Below are 17,230 nucleotides of genomic sequence, written 5' to 3'. Positions count from 1 at the left end.
ACTGGACTGAGGCAGCGACGAGGGCCTTCGAGGACCTACGGGGGGCCTTATGTAAGGAGCCGCTACTGGTCACCCCGGATTTTAACCTCCCTTTCACCCTCCAAACAGATGCGTCCGAGGTGGGACTAGGTGGGGTCTTATCCCAGGTCCGGAACGGAGAGGAGCATCCGGTGACCTACCTCAGCCGGAAGCTCCTCCCCCACGAGCGGAACTACAGCACGGTAGAAAAGGAGGCGCTGGCCATTAAGTGGGCCGTCACAAAACTAACGTACTATCTTTTAGGGCACCAGTTCGTCCTGGTGACGGACCACGCCCCACTGAAGTGGATGGCCACCGCCAAGGACACGAACGCTCGGATAACGAGGTGGTTCCTGTCCCTCCAGCCCTTCTCCTTTACCGTGGAGCATAGGCCGGGGCGGGAACACACCAACGCCGACGCTCTGTCCCGCCGAGATGCGTGCGGGGGCTGGGCCCCGCGCACGGAGGGGCATAGGCAAAGGGGAGGAGTGTGTGGCATTCCCCCGGTGCCACGCCCCCTGTTCGGGAGAGTCGAGGCCGGGATATACCGCCGGTGGCCAACAGCCGGCGACAAACCCCGACCTCCGGAGAGCCGCAATCGGGGAAACGAGGAACACCTGGGCGGGAGGCACCCAGGTGTTAAAAGGAGGCCACCAGCCGACAGAAGGGGGAGAGTCGAGTGGAAGAGAGGACGACGCAGAGGACCGAGACCCCGCACAGTGAGCCGCACGGCGGACACGTGGACCACGACTCGAGCAACCCCCCATCTTTGATGTGCAGCGTGCGCCTGTGAAACTATTGATACCGAGTGTAATAAACCGCCGTTTGAGGCTTTGGACCCTCACACCCTGCCTGGTCCTTGCTTTGAGCCCTTCTACCCAACCGAGTTACCACAGTAGCTGCTTGTATGTGTGTAGCTGTTGTATGTGTGTGTGTGTAGCTGCTTGTATGTGTGTGCGCGCAACTGCTTGTGTGTGCGCGCATGTGTGTGTGAGTGCGCACGTGTGTACGTGTGCATGTGTGCGTGCGTGCGTGCAAGTGTGTGTGCGTGTTATAGGTCAGAATAATCACAAAACATTGACTGAGCGACTCTCACATTCAGCGTCACTAAAACAGACCCCATAGCAGCAACAAACACACAGCAGCCACTATGGTCGTCACTAAACACAGTTCTGTCGTTCATTTCTGACAGAACCCCAACACCAGGGAGAAGGCTCAGGCCCTTTCGTGGCCTGGCTGCCTCCGACCGCAGACGGGCCCCCCAGGAAGGACCTGGCCCAGGTCGTGGGGAACCTGAAGGTCCGGGTGAAGGGAGTCAGGAAGCTGAGGGTGGAAACAGCAACCATGGACCCAGGCCAGACCGCCCAGGACCCAAACCAGCTCCCCAATGTGCCTGGTGAGCTGGCTGCATTTTGTTTACCTGCTTGTGTCTGTACCTGCTTGTGTGTGTGTTTACCTGCTTGTGTGTGTGTTTACCTGCTTGTGTGTGTGTTTACCAGACAGCCCCCCCACAAAGGCCCTGGCCCAGGTCATGGGGAACCTGAGGTTTCGGGTGAAGGGCCTCAAAAAGAAGAGGGTTCAACCAGCATCCACCTCCCGGCTTGATGAGGAGAAGCCTTTGTGCCGCCCTTCAGGCCGGAGCCCCTTCCCTGGCCAGACCGCCCCGGACCAAGACCAGGTCTTGCTGCATTGTCGTTTTTACCTGCTTGTGTATGTGTTTACCTGATTGTGTGTGTGTGTGTGTGTGTGTGTGTGTGTGTGTGTGTGTGTGTGTGTGTGTGTGTGTGTGTGTGTGTGTGTGTGTGTGTGTGTGTGTGTGTGTGTGTGTGTGTGTGCGCGTGTGTGTGTGTGGTTTGCATTTATCTTTTGAGTTTTATGTGTCACCATAATCAGGAAACATTGACTGAGCGACTCTCTCACCGTCTCTGACAGCAGACAGGGCCCCGAGAAAGGACCTGTCCCAGGTCTTGGGGAACGTGAGGGTCCGGGTGAGGGCACTAAGAAAGAAGAGGGTCGAAACAGCTACCACCGCCCTGACGGAGCAGGAGGAGGAGAAGCCTTTGGGCCGCCCTTCACGCCAGAACACCTTTAGGCGAATCAAGATGGCCTGGGCCGACCCAAAGGCCGTCATCACCACCGACGCACCCCCGAACACCCCTGAACATCAGGATCTGGTCATCGAGGCTGAGGAGGAGGGGGAAGCCACAGCTCAGGCTGAGGGGACGGGCCTCAGGCCCCGGGTCAACAAGTGGCTGAACCGTAGAATGAAGGAGATGTCTACATTCGCGGACCGGTTCCAGTGTGAGTCGTGTGTGCGCTAAGAAAAAAAAAAAGGAAAGAAAAGAAAATAGCATATAAAAACAAAAAAAAAACAACTGCAAAATAAAATGTATTACGGCGCCATTGTGAAGACAAAGTATGCACGTCAAACATCTGATGGCGCCCGACCAAGTCCACATCGATGTGAAGTCACACAGGAGGGAAACCCCAGCTTTGTCTAAGCCCGGGTGAATTTAAACAAAGTATTGAAACATCTGATGGGACTCAACCAAGTCCTCATCGATGTTGCATCACACTGAGGTGTGTCATACTTTGTTTAAATTCACCTACGCTAGGACAAAGCTGGGGTTTCACTCCAGTGGGATGTCACATCGATGTGGACCTGGGCTGGACTTATCCGATGTTTGACGTCCATACTTTGTCTGGGCCCAGGTGAATTTAAACAAAGTATGTAAGTCAAACAACTGAAGTGACCCGACCAGGTCGACATCGATGTGACATCACACAGGAGTGAAACCCCAGCTTTGTCTGAGCCCGGGTGAATTTAAACAAAGTAGTCAAACATCTGATGGGACCCAACCAAGTCCTCATCAGTGTTACATCACACTGAGGTGTGTAATGCTTTGTTTAAATTCACCTGCGCTTGGACCAAGCTGCGGTTTCTCTCCAGTGTGAAATCACATCGATGTGGACTTGGTTGGGTCCCATCCGATGTTGGACGTACACACTTTGTTTCGATTCGCCTGGGCCCAACTGCAATTCATGTATAAAAAAACAAATACAAATGTTTGCCGAAATCTTCGTCCTCCTGTCTGTTTATAGATGTATATACTCAATGGCAGACACACACTCTTTGACACACACGTGTGTGAGCGTGCACACACACAACAACAGCAGGTGGTGGAAGAAGAACCCGCTTGAGTAAAAGTACAGATATCTTCCAAGAAAAGGGCCCCGGTAAAATTAAAAGGCCCCCAATAGAATACGACTTGAGTAAAAGTCTTCCACTATCTGATATTAATTGCACTTAAGTATCAAAGGTAATTTTCTGATATTATATGTACTTGAGCATGGAAATTAAAAGTACAAGTAAATACTGTTAATAAAAAAAGCTAATCAAAAATTGTTTTCCAATTTGAGATTTATTGGAACTTTTTAAATAAAATCAATTTCTTCACCTTCCTTCTCACGCACACGCACACATACACATGCATACGCACACACACACACACACACACACACACACACACACACACACACACACACACACACACACACACACACACACACACACACACACACACACACACACACACACACACGCGCACACACACACACACATAGACAGAGGGAGGGAGAGAACAGAGGGACAGACAGACAGACAGACAGACAGACAGACAGACAGACAGACAGACAGACAGACAGACAGACAGACAGACAGACAGACAGACAGACAGACAGACGAGAGAGAGAGAGAGAGAGAGAGAGAGAGAGAGAGAGAGAGAGAGCGACAGAGACAGAGACAGAGACAGAGACAAAGAGTAGGCACAGCGATTGTCACCGCATTGTCTGTGTCGTTTCACGTCGTATTCACCTATTGACTTTCGTTTTGAATGAACGTGTAGATAAATAATGTAGGAACTCGATTTGCGTGAAATAATTATTCATGAAAGAAATTGTGAGTAAAATTACTTCTGTGTCTCAAAAAACGTTCTGACCTGACGTTTTTGCCTTTAGCAATATTGCTGTCGACTTTCTTGTTTTTTAAGCATCCATTTAGATCAGGGATGCCAGGGTGAAATTGGTCAGGGGGCCAGATTTTTTTGAAGTGAGATCTCAGGGGGCCGGATTACACTATCGGACTGAAAAGGCCTGAAAAGGCCAAAGACTGACTCAACACATGGATAGGTAGGCTATTTTAAATTATGCTTGAAGGCCTACCGATCGAAAATAAATTGCATTTGCCCCAAAATAGCCTCACAATGAGGCCTACAATTACATAGCCTAAAGCAGGCCTATGTAATAGTAGCCTACATTTATAAATGATAAATAACACAAGTGTAAACTGTTAATAAATTGTATTTTATTTATTGAAGGCTTGCATAGGTGAACTAGGCGATCGCCTAGGGCGGCAAAAGTGTTGGGGGCGCCCCCTGGTGGCGGCCTTAATAAATTAATCAATTTTAATGAAACAAGCGTGTTTTCTAAACACGTTTCGAAATGGAAGGGAGAATGGGGGATGAAAAGTTATTGAATCGTAACAGACCAGCAGCAGTAACATACCAACTGCCGGATTCCCAAAAAAAAAAAAAAAAAAAAGTATTTAATTTTTTTTTTTTTTTATAAAAATTTAAAAAATACATATATTCTCCCCTTATCACCCGCGGGCCGGATGTGACATACAGTCGGGCCGGATACGGCCCGCGGGCCGTCACCCTGGCATCCCTGATTTAGATTGTCACCAGCAACATGTCTTAATTTTTTTATTTTAGATACCAGATATTAAATTAATGCTGTAGGCTATAGCTGTAAATGAGCTAGCATATACTGCGGAGGACGTGTGTGAAAGCAGTTAGTGTTCCGATTAGGACGGGAATATGCTGTTCATGTAAATATTGTCATTGTTACATGGATATTTTATTGTCACATGCAGAGATACTGGGTGTAAGGCATGCAGAGAAATTGCATCTAATGGACAGCCTATACTGTGCATAAATGGAGGATGGGGTGTATCTCACTTACCTAAGCTTTAGGAAATAAGTAGTCTACATGTCATTTCTTACAAGACCTTACACCAACTATTAGAGCTACAAGAAGGGAAGGAGAGTGAGTTTAGATCTATCACACAAGGTGCTTGTGTGACTTGGTAGTGGTGCATGTACTTTTCAAATAACCATAACCACCTTGCTACATTTTCAAACGGTTTATTTTGTTATAAACGTCAAAGATGTAGTTACGGCACTGCATAGGCCTACTGATGAATAATGATATTAGATTCTAAAAAAAATGAATAATGTTCTAAAATAGGTACAATATTATAACCACGTTAATAACGTTTGTAAGAAACCAAACCGTTGGTAAACCGGTGGAAAATGTAGCAAGTTATGGTTATTTAAAAAATACATGTACCACTACCAACACAGTGTTATGGGTGAGCAGCTGACTGGCAAGATGGCCGCAAGTGTATGGAGCCAGTTTCCTGCCATAATTCAAACCTGAAAAAAAAAGTTTCAAAGGCTTGTAAGTCTGGGTTTGAAAACTCAACACCTTGTAAAAAAGGTTTTGCAACACTGAAAAAAGAGATTATAACCTGAAAAAAATTCAAACAAAAATTGAAACATCTGTAAACATCATTTTGTGTTCTATTTTATCTTCTTCATCATTTTCACCAACACATTTTCAAAGTTCAAACAATTTCACCAGCGCATTTGCAGAGATTCACATCTGGCACTGTTCTAACAGTGTATTTCATTGTTTCCCGGTTTTGAAACCTTGTAAATGGGATTCTGCAAACAGGTGTTCATACACTGAGAAATACGTTTTTAAAGGTTGTATATTTAGTTTTAAAAACTTGTAAAGGTGTACGTTTACGCCATTGCAACGTATTTTTTCAGAACTGACTTTTCAGAGATTTGACCACACACATGCGCAAGCTTTGAGTCACGTGAATATTGGCAGTGTTCTGTCGCGCATATGTTTTGAAACTCCTGACAAAAAACGTTCCTGGGGGCGGGACCATTTAGCTTTGAACCTATTGGTTGCTCTCGGCTGACATACATTCCAATCACATTCTTGTCATCGGCAGAGCACTGTCAATCACGCACAGCCCGGTGAACGAGTAACCTCTTACTGCAGCTCGCAGATCAAGGAGGGGCTTAAATTTTCCTTAAATGTGGGCTGGCTTAAACGTTTAAGCCAGCCCACATTTAAGGAAAATTCCTCGCAGTATCATGGACTCAGACGGAAATACTTTCTCCCGCTTTCTGCAGAAAGCGGGAGAACTAATGTATGAACTAATGTATGGATAGACCAACAAGTTGATCATTAAAATATTTATGGAAGTAACATGCATAAGCCTCATGTTTATGTCATGAGGTCGTTTGAAAAATAGCATTTAGGCAGTGTTTTTCAGCTTTTTTTAACGCCATGCCCTCGTGCATGGCGTCCGCATATGAGGACAATTAAATAAACTCCAATATTTTGCTTATCATGGTAATGATAAGCAAAAAAATTCTCCAAACCACATTGGTAAGATATGTTTCGTGAAACATTGAAACCTGATTTAAATTTTGCTTTTCCGCTCCAGATTTGCCTGCAGACTGCACCACAACATTGCACCACATAACCAACGGTTTGACACTTTCAAAATGCGTGCAGTACATACGCCAAATGACCATTTCGCGTGCATATGATACGCAAAACCCAGCATTAACTACTGTGGAGGGCAGATGCGTCCATTTCGCGTGCATATGATACGCAAAACCCAGCATTAACTGAATGGGAAATGCAATATTTTAGGACAGATTCACCATTAAACGTGTTTCTAATGACATTTCTAGCGAGAAATGTACTTTTTCCTTGAATAATCTTCAGTCAGTGAATGTGTATGATCTTTATTAATCTTTGTTATCTGAATGGGAAATGCAATATTTTAGGACCGATTCACCGTTAAACGTGTTTCTAATAACATTGCTAGGGACGCTGCTTTCGCTAAACCAGCAGCTCACGTGTTTCCTGCGTTTGTGTTATTAAACTGTTACTTTATGTAACTTTTAATGATATTGTAATAACCACAGGCGAGGTAGTATGGCGACACATTAGTGCCATAATTCACTAATGTGATAAAAGATGCATTCGGGCGTATTATATTATTCCACACGCGTAGAAATTAACTGCGAGCGCGCAAATGATCTCTGCGCGCGCAAAACAGCCTCTTGCGCGCGCAAATTACCTCAGCGCGCGCAAAACAGCCTCTCGCTCGCGCAAATTACCTCAGCGCGCGCAAAACCTCTCGCGAAAGATGTTTTTACGCTCTCGCTCGAATTTAATTTTGCCACTATGGGGGAGGGAACCAAGGCAGGGCGGGCATTCCTATGATTGGCCGTTTCTGAAGAGCGATATTTGATTGACAGCCCTCCTATCATTCAATTCTGAATTGTACAGTAAATGGCTGAAACGATAGTTACGTATTGTAACTCCAGATTCTATGAGTATAGGCGCAGCCTTTTAAGTGTCGGCCTCATTGTCCTTTAAATAGCTGAAGAAAAGCTGTTTATTGGGAGCAGAACGTCCGCCGGCGCCCGACTATATCTGCGAAATGCGGACGTCGTTGAGGCACGCCGCACGCGGACGTAATTGAGGCCCCGTAATTTAGGGATAACCCAATAGCGATAGCCTTAAAAGGCTGCGCCTATACTCATAGAATCTAGAGTTACAAACTATCGTTTCAGCCATTTACTGTACAATTCAGAATTGAATGAGAGGAGGGCTGAGGAGGGCTGTCAATCAAATATCGCACTTCAGAAACGGCCAATCATAGGAAAGCCCGCCCTGCCTTGGTTCCCTCCCCCATAGTGCCAAAATTAAATTTGAGCGAGAGCGTAAAAACATCTTTCGCGAGAGGTTTTGCGCGCGCTGAGGTAATTTGCGCGCGCGAGAGGCTGTTTTGCGCGCGCAGAGATCATTTGCACGCTCGCAGTTAATATCTACGCGTGTGGAATAATATAATACGCCCGAATGCATCTTTTATCACATTAGTGAATTATGGCACTAATGTGTCGCCATAAGGTAGTGAGCGAAGTAAGCTTGATAGCAGGTTTATTGGATTCCACAATCGGACAGGTAGGCACAGCTCCACCGGAAAACTACAACAACCAAAACCCCCGCACGGAAGGAAACCCCTGGAACCCCCTCTCAGAAGGCCCGCCCCTTCCTCCCAAACCCTGTGATGCTAAAATATCATCTTGTTAGAAACACGTTTATCTGAGAGCCAGCCCAGTCGCCAAAAGCATACGTTGACAGTGTACGTTTTAGTGAACACTGGATTACGTCGCATTTCAACATAAAATAGTGTGTTAAGCACACACACACACACACACACTCACACACACACACACACACACACACACACACACACACACACACACACACACACACACACACACACACACACACACACACACACGCACACACGCACACACAATGCATTTCGCTGCTAAAACAACAACTTGGGCTGCTTCTGGGTGGATTTTGAAAGGGATGTGGGCAGGACGTTTTTTGCAGGCAGGACCTGGCAACCCTGCACTGTTGCCCGAGGTGCTGAAATGCTCCGGAACAGATCTGGATCCACCATGGCCAAAATAATTGTATGCCCCCCCCCCCCCCCCCCCCCCCCCTTAAATAAATACTATAGCAGAATAAAGAATAAATTCATGCATTATCATTCAACTTCAACATGTGTTTTTACTGTATAGAGTGGTGGAGGGATGACGTATGTTGGCCAACCCGGAAGTGAGCGTCGACCTGGGTTTCCCTTGACAAAAAGCCAACGGGTTTTTCCATTGCATTTTGGATTATTGCAGAAAAATTAGCATCTTTGAAGCACCTCCACAAAAACTGAGGTCCCAGAGGCCTGATTCTCAGATATGCATGTTGGATGGCTAGGGTGTAGGTCTGGGAAGAACTTCAGGCCAAAATCTTGCAAGCGAGCCGCTGGGTGAGTTGCAACGAGATGGAGCACTTGCTGAGTCATTTCCTGTAGTGCTGGAGCCACAGGTTGAAGTGTATGCGTCCTTTGAGACCCCCTTTGATATATAAGAGACCCTATACAGCTCACTTAAATGTTGTCGACTCAGTCACCTATTGCATCACTTCCTTTAGGGCTTCGGCCTCCTAATTGATCATTGTAGTAGGCTATAATTGAATGCCCTCTTTCATATATATATGATACCTCCACCACTGGGACGTGGCAACAATTCTCCAAATCCATATGGGGAGGGGGGGATGCTTGTGGACAGTAGGGGTTTACCCTAGACATAAATAGGAAGTAAAATCAGGAGAAGGAATGACCTCTCACAAATATTTATTTAATAAATTGTTTCAAATAACCCTCCCTCGTTAAATCAATGAGCTTGGTGTTTTGCTTTCAAAAATTAGTTATAGAAGAAGTCTAAACTGCATAAAATAAACACATCTAATAAACACATTTAAGGATACCTTGGAATATCTGTCTATTTTTCAACCATCGGACCCTAGTTTACGACAAAAACAACCCAATTGACGGCAGCTCCATTGCCGCGTGGTTTTTAGAGCCACGAGTATTACGCCCCGTGCCCACTACCTCCGTCAGTTGACCGTTGCCAATTGACTTTGAATGGGGACGGACGCGCAATGCATTGTGGATCCGTCCGTTCAGTTGGAGCGTTCGCCACCGTCAGAAAGTTGAAAAATGTTCAACTTTTTCGGCAGCGACGGTTCCGTCATCCAATTAGATCGCGTATGCAAATGTAAGCACTGTGACGCGACTCGGGCTCTGACGATACTGGAAAGCGGGAAAGCGGGTCATCTTGCCTCGCAACAAGCAGGAAGAAGCGGGAAGAACCCGGCGAACCGATTTGATTGGCTGACGGATGCATCTGCAAAGACTACTCCCCCATCCGTCAGCCACGCCTTCCCACGTCCGTTGACTGACGGTGCAGTGGGCACGAGGCCTTACGGCCCGTGCCCATTACATGCGTCCGTCGACTGATCCCCATTGACTTTCAATGGGGACGGACGCGCAATGCATTGTGGATCCGTCCGTTCCGTTGGTGCCGTCGGCTCAGTCATGGCTCAGTCAAAAAGTTGAAAAATGTTAAACTTTTTCGGCAGCGACGGATCCGTCATCCAATCAGATCACGTATGCAAATTTAAGTACTGTAAAGGCCTCCACACACCGGCGCCGCAGCGGCGCGGCGCGCATTTTACGCGCGTCAAAAGCACGCCCCTAGCACCAACAGGAGGCGGCGCGACGGCCGCGCTGCAGTATAAAATCAGGAAGTCACCTGTCAATCAACCGCAGCAAAGAGACGAAACGCAGTGGGTGAGTAGCCTATTGTAGCCTATTTATTTTCCATATTTTTGGCTGAATAATTTGAAAAATGTATAATCTGCGAAGTGAAAGTATGTTTTCAAGCATCAGATGAACTTAGTTTGTAGGGCACTTTATCGTTTTATTTACTGTCATTTCTTATTTATTTTATATTTTGCCATTATTCATCTACTGCATCAACAATCTCAATAACTGCAGGACCTTCTATTAAGCCTTTTTAGTATATAGTGCAGTCACCTTTTAAGGCCAATTGTTATTGTGTGTATTTATTGTATTGAGCTCCTGGATGGCTTTATTGATCCCCATTGGGACCAATACAGTATCTATCCATCTATATAGCCCTAACATAGCCACACATTTACATGTATGCAGCCAGTAGTTATCCATTTTAATTGAGCAAGCTCTTTTACATTTTATTGAGTTTTTTTTATTTCAACAGAATAAATAACTGTTGCCAGACAGAGGGGGGCTGCCCTTCTTCTCCTGCGCTGTAGGCGGGCAAGGAGAAGACGAAGGGTTTGGGTGCACCCCATCAATGAACAGAGACAAGAACAGGGGGTATGCCACAATCTGGTCCAGGAGATCCGTGCAGATCCTGAGAGGCACGCCAATATTTCAATTCGCCACTAAGTGTGCAATGGCAGAACCATATGGTGCAGCCTATATGATGACCTATAATCTAGTTATTATCCCTCTCTGGTATACTCTTTTTCATATATATATATATATATATTAGAGCTGTCAGTTAAACGCGTTATTAACGGCGTTAACGCAAACCAAATTTAACGGCGTTACATTTTTTATCGCGCGATTAACGCAATTATTTTATAAAAAAAAAAAATGGGACAAAAAAATCAAGGGATATTTAGCATAGAAAAATAATTTGCGATTAATCGCGATTAATTAGAGTTAACTATGACATTAATGCGATTAATCACGATTAAATATTTTAATCGCTTGACAGCTCTAATATATATACTTTTTTTTTATCCCTCGGGATAAATACAGTAATGTTATTGCTGTGCTGGATTCAGTAGCCAGTGTATTTTATTTGAGTGCTCGAGACACTTAATGTTATTTTTCCTTAAATCCAAATTCTGTGTTTGTGTGTGTGTGCGTGTGTGTGTGTGTGTGTGTCACTGTGCGCGAGCTAGAGTAAGTGTCAGTGTCTGTGTGTCGCTCAGTGTGTGTGTGTGTGTGTGTGTGTGTGTGTGTGTGTGTGTGTGTGTGTGTGTGTGTCACCATGTGTGCAAGCTAGAGTCGGTGTCTGTGTGTGTGTTTGTGTGTGTGTGTGTGTGTGTGTGTGTGTGTGTGTGTGTGTCACCATGCGTGCAAGCTAGAGTCAGTGTCTATGTGTCACACACGCACACACACACACACACAGTGTGTGTGTGTGTGTGTGTGTGTGTGTGTCTGTGTGTGTGTGTGTGTGTGTGTGTTTGTGTGTGCATGTGTTTCAGACAAACCTGTCAGTGTGCTCTCATTCCTCTGGTCCTTGCCTTGGTCTATTTGGAACGATCCGTTGACGTCCTGTTGCTGGTTGTAGGTAAACCACACACACACACACACACACACGGTGGTTACGACATTAAGGCTTTTAATCCAAAACCTCCATGATGAAAATGAAGGGGACTTTTACTTCCGGAACCACACTGTTGCGCTCTATTAATCGAGCTGGCATTGACTGGACATAGTTCTCCGCAGGGGCGTGGCGGGGGGGGCAGTGAGGGCCATGGCCCCTCCTAGTCAGAGGATGGGCCCCCCTCTAGCCCCCCCTGCCCCCAACCCAGCTCTCCTAGAAACGCCTCTTAGAACGACGCCTAGTGTCTTCCTTTGTTCTCAGCTTAATTGCTTATCAAGGAGATACCACACAGACAACATACACATATCACATGAAACTAGAGAAATTAACTTTTATCCGGTTGCATCAGCCGTCCGCCTGCACAATCCATACTTCTCAGCACAGAACGTCATAGATCCCTCGTCCAAATATGACAAGTCAGATATCAAAACGAACAGTACATCCTAATGTTTCCATTGATATGAGTTGATCATATGTATGTTTAGCCATTCCTGAGTAGTCCAGTTGCTGTGCTGGATTCAGTAGCCAGTGTATTTTATTTGAGTGCTCGAGACACTTAATGTTATTTTTCCTTAAATCCAAATTCTGTGTTTGTGTGTGTGTGCGTGTGTGTGTGTGTGTGTGTCACTGTGCGCGAGCTAGAGTAAGTGTCAGTGTCTGTGTGTCACTCAGTCAAGGATACACATATCACATGAAACTAGAGAAATTAACTTTTATCCGGTTGCATCAGCCGTCCGCCTGCACAATCCATACTTCTCAGCACAGAACGTCATAGATCCCTCGTCCAAATATGAAAAGTCAGATATCAAAACGAACAGTACATCCTAATGTTTCCATTGATATGAGTTGATCATATGTATGTTTAGCCATTCCCGAGTAGTCCACGTTTGAGTGAATTATTCGTTGAACACTATGTTTACTTTCACTCATAGTACATAAACACAACTCCACTTAGGCAAAGGGTTGTATTATGCGACAAGTTAGCATACTAAAGCCTTTGTTTCAAGGTTGTTCTTTTTCTCGAGGTCATCTGCACTTTTTAACCAATGCTCCCGTGGCGTAATCGAACAGTATAACGATTAATGGACTTATACTCTCATCTCTCTATACATTAATTTGTTGAAAGAACTAAACATGAAGGTCCCAATTCCAGAGGAGATATTATTTCACAGGTGGACAATTAAAAGACTACGTTGTGATTTGTAAGTTCTTGTTGTACTTTCTCTGAGCTCCAGTGGCGCAATCGGTCGGCGTGTGGTACTTATAAGACAGTAACCTGCACCAAGTCATGCCGAGGTTGTGAGTTCGAGCATCACCTGGAACAATTTTGTTAAAAATGTTGAGGACTATTGGACTTCTTCTGTAAAGTAACAATCTGTGCACACAAGCAAATTCTGTCTGATTTACAAAAGCTTTGTTTAAAATAACCCTCCCTATTTTTTGTATATGTTTGATTTGAGGCCAGAGTCCAAGAGATCTAATCATAGACTTGAACCAATTATAACAGATCAACTTGCTCATTTTCTCATTTCTCTTTGTGTAAAACCAAAGCGGTTGGCCTAGCAAGTTTTGGTTTAATGTTCAAGTCTGCATCAAAACAGTGCTCCATTGGGGTAATCGGTCAGCGCGTGGTACTTATACGACAGTAACCTGCACCAAGACACGACGAGGTTGTGGGTTAGAGCCTCACATGGATAAAGCTTAATGCTTTTTGTTAAACATAGTTGAGGAGTTGGATTTCCAGCAAATGCCGTCTGATTTACAAAGCAAGCTTAAGCTTTGACGAAAGTTAAGACGAATGGACTTGTGTAAAGTTACAATCTGTTCACAACAGCAAACTATGTCTCATTTACAAAACCTTTCTTAAACCAATCCTCACTTTATTTGAGGCCAGAGTCCAAGAGATCTAATCATAGACTTGGAACCCTTAATATCAGATCATGTAACACAATTATAATTTTCAGTTTTGCCTTTGTGTACAACCAAAGTTGTTGACCAAGTTGGTTTTGGTTTAATGTTTAGAAAATTGTAAAATGTTTGTTAAGGACTATTGGACTTCTTCTGTAAAGTAACAATCTGTTCACATGAACAAATTCTGTCTTATTGACAGAAGCCTGGATTAAACCAACATTCACTATGTCTGGTCGATGTTCGATTTGAAGCCATGCAGAGTCGTAATGAGAGATGTAATCATGGCTTGAACCAAAAATGTTATGTCATGTTACACATTTAACATTGTTACTTTACAGAAGAAGTCCAGTAGTCCTAAACTATCTTCAACAAAGCCAAAGCTTGCTCCAGGTGAGGCTCGAACTCACAACCTCGGCATGTCTTTGTGCAGGTTACTGTCTTATAAGTACCGCGCGCTGACCGATTGCGCCACTGGAGCACTGTTTTGATAATGACTTGATGATTATTTAATCATAATTTGATGTTAATCTAAACCTTAAACCAAAACCTACTAGGGCCTACGGGACTGAAAAATGCAGGCACATCTTTTTTTAACTTGAGATTCTTTTTCTCACCCTCTCTGTCATTAAGCCTTCTTTAATTCTTTCTCTCAGCTCCACTCTCCCCCAGGATATATGAACATCTACCTCTCTACTCAAACACTGTTTTGAAATCGGATCCACCTGCTCATTCCCCCCATCCCCTGCGTGTCCCGGAACCCAGCAAAAGGTGATGTTAGCTCTAAACCCAATTCTAAAAAACACAGTTAGAATGTCAGTAATAATATCAGGTCGAGCCTTAGATTTCCCCCCTTTCTTAAGGCTTCCAGAGCAGCTGCAGAGTCAGAACAGATGATAACCTCTCTAGGTCTACTTTCCTCAATCCACCTTAAAGCCCATAGGACTGCCATTAACTCAGATGTGAAAACAGAGCTCATATGAGATGCGCCGGCCAATCTTTACCCCAAGCTGCTCCACAAACATCCCAAACCCATCCCTCCCACTAACTGGATCTCTAGATCCATCTGTAAATATAATCAAAGTATTGTCTCTAATTGAGATGTTCTGCCATTTTTGGAGTTACCAGCGTCTTATGTTTTTCCTGTAAAAGACTAGTTCAATGTTCATGACAACAATCATATGAAACTAGAGAAATTAACTTTTATCCGGTTGCATCAGCCGTCCGCCTGCAAAATCCATACTTCTCAGCACAGAACGTCATAGATCCCTCGTCCAAATATGACAAGTCAGATATCAAAACGAACAGTACATCCTAATGTTTCCATTGATATGAGTTGATTATCTGTATGTTTAGCCATTCCCGAGTAGTCCACGTTTGAGTGAATTATTCGTTGAACACTGTGTTTACTTTCACTCATAGTACATAAACACAACTCCACTTAGGCGAAGGGTTGTATTATGCGACAAGTTAGCATACTAAAGCCTTTGTTTCAAGGTTGTTCTTTTTCTCGAGGTCATCTGCACTTTTTAACCAACGCTCCCGTGGCGTAATCGAACAGTATACGATTAATGGACTTATACTCTCATCTCTCTATACATTAATTTGTTGAAAGAACTAAACATGAAGGTTCCAATTCCGGAGGAGATATTATTTCACAGGCGGACAATTAAAAGACTCGGTTGTGATTTGTAAGTTCTTGTTGTACTTTCTCTGAGCTCCAGTGGCGCAATCGGTCGGAGCGTGGTACTTATAAGACAGTAACCTGCACCAAGTCATGCCGAGGTTGTGAGTTCGAGCATCACCTGGAACAACTTTGTTAAAAATGTTGAGGACTATTGGTCTTCTTCTGCAAAGTAACAATCTGTGCACACAAGCAAATTCTGTCTGATTTACAAAAGCTTTGTTTAAAATAACCCTCCCTATTTTTTGTATGTTTGATTTGAGGCCAGAGTCCAAGAGATCTAATCATAGACTTGAACCAATTATAACAGATCAACTTACTCATTTTCTCATTTCTCTTTGTGTAAAACCAAAGCTGTTGGCCTAGCAAGTTTTGGTTTAATGTTCAAGTCTGCATCAAAACAGTGCTCCATTGGGGTAATCGGTCAGCGCGTGGTACTTATACGACAGTAACCTGCACCAAGACACGACGAGGTTGTGGGTTAGAGCCTCACATGGATAAAGCTTAATGCTTTTTGTTAAACATAGTTGAGGAGTTGGATTTCCAGCAAGTGCCGTCTGATTTACAATGCAAGCTTAAGCTTTGACGACAGTTAAGACGAATGGACTTGTGTAAGGTTACAATCTGTTCACAACAGCAAACTATGTCTCATTTACAAAACCTTTCTTAAACCAATCCTCACTTTATTTGAGGCCAGAGTCCAAGAGATCTAATCATAGACTTGGAACCCTTAATATCAGATCATGTAACACAATTATAATTTTCAGTTTTGCCTTTGTGTAAAACCAAAGTTGTTGACCAAGTTGGTTTTAGTTTAATGTTTAGAAAATTGTAAAATGTTTGTTAAGGACTATTGGACTTCTTCTGTAAAGTAACAATCTGTTCACATGAACAAATTCTGTCTTATTGACAGAAGCCTGGATTAAACCAACATTCACTATGTCTGGTCGACGTTCGATTTGAAGCCATGCAGAGTCGTAATGAGAGATGTAATCATGGCTTGAACCAAAAATATTATGTCATGTTACACATTTAACATTGTTACTTTACAGAAGAAGTCCAGTAGTCCTAAACTATCTTCAACAAAGCCAAAGCTTGCTCCAGGTGAGGCTCGAACTCACAACCTCGGCATGTCTTTGTGCAGGTTACTGTCTTATAAGTACCGCGCGCTGACCGATTGCGCCACTGGAGCACTGTATTGAGAATGACTTGATGATTATTTAATCATAATTTGATGTTAATCTAAACTTTAAACCAAAACCTACTAGGGCCTACGGGACTGAAAAATGCAGGCACATCTTTTTTTAACTTGAGATTCTTTTTCTCACCCTCTCTGTCATTAAGCCTTCTTTAATTCTTTCTCTCAGCTCCACTCTCCCCCAGGATATATGAACATCTACCTCTCTACTCAAACACTGTTTTGAAATCGGATCCACCTGCTCATTCCCCCCATCCCCTGCGTGTCCCGGAACCCAGCAAAAGGTGATGTTGGCTCTAAACCCAATTCTAAAAAACACAGTTAGAATGTCAGTAATAATATCAGGTCGAGCCTTAGATTTCCCCCCTTTCTTAAGGCTTCCTTGAGCAGCTGCAGAGTCAGAAAAGATGATAACCTCTCTAGGTCTACTTTCCTCAATCCACCTTAAAGCCCATAGGACTGCCATTAACT

The 17,230-nt window shown here is 44.2% G+C and overlaps 2 non-coding genes across 2 annotated transcripts; both read right to left on the bottom strand.

Annotated features, from left to right (window-relative positions):
• Window positions 1-14,262: 14,262 nt before the first annotated feature.
• trnai-uau (transfer RNA isoleucine (anticodon UAU)) lies at window positions 14,263-14,358 on the bottom strand. The gene is made up of 2 exons: window positions 14,321-14,358; window positions 14,263-14,298 (listed from the first exon to the last, which is right to left on the bottom strand). It is a non-coding gene; the product is annotated as a tRNA-Ile (tRNA).
• Window positions 14,359-16,657: 2,299 nt separating this feature from the next.
• trnai-uau (transfer RNA isoleucine (anticodon UAU)) lies at window positions 16,658-16,753 on the bottom strand. Its single transcript has 2 exons — window positions 16,716-16,753; window positions 16,658-16,693 (listed from the first exon to the last, which is right to left on the bottom strand). It is a non-coding gene; the product is annotated as a tRNA-Ile (tRNA).
• Window positions 16,754-17,230: the final 477 nt, after the last annotated feature.

Source organism: Gadus morhua, chromosome 16 (genome assembly GCF_902167405.1).
Source record: "Gadus morhua chromosome 16, gadMor3.0, whole genome shotgun sequence".
Classification (NCBI taxonomy): Eukaryota; Metazoa; Chordata; class Actinopteri; order Gadiformes; family Gadidae; genus Gadus; species Gadus morhua.
This window is presented reverse-complemented; position numbering and strand designations above follow the sequence as displayed.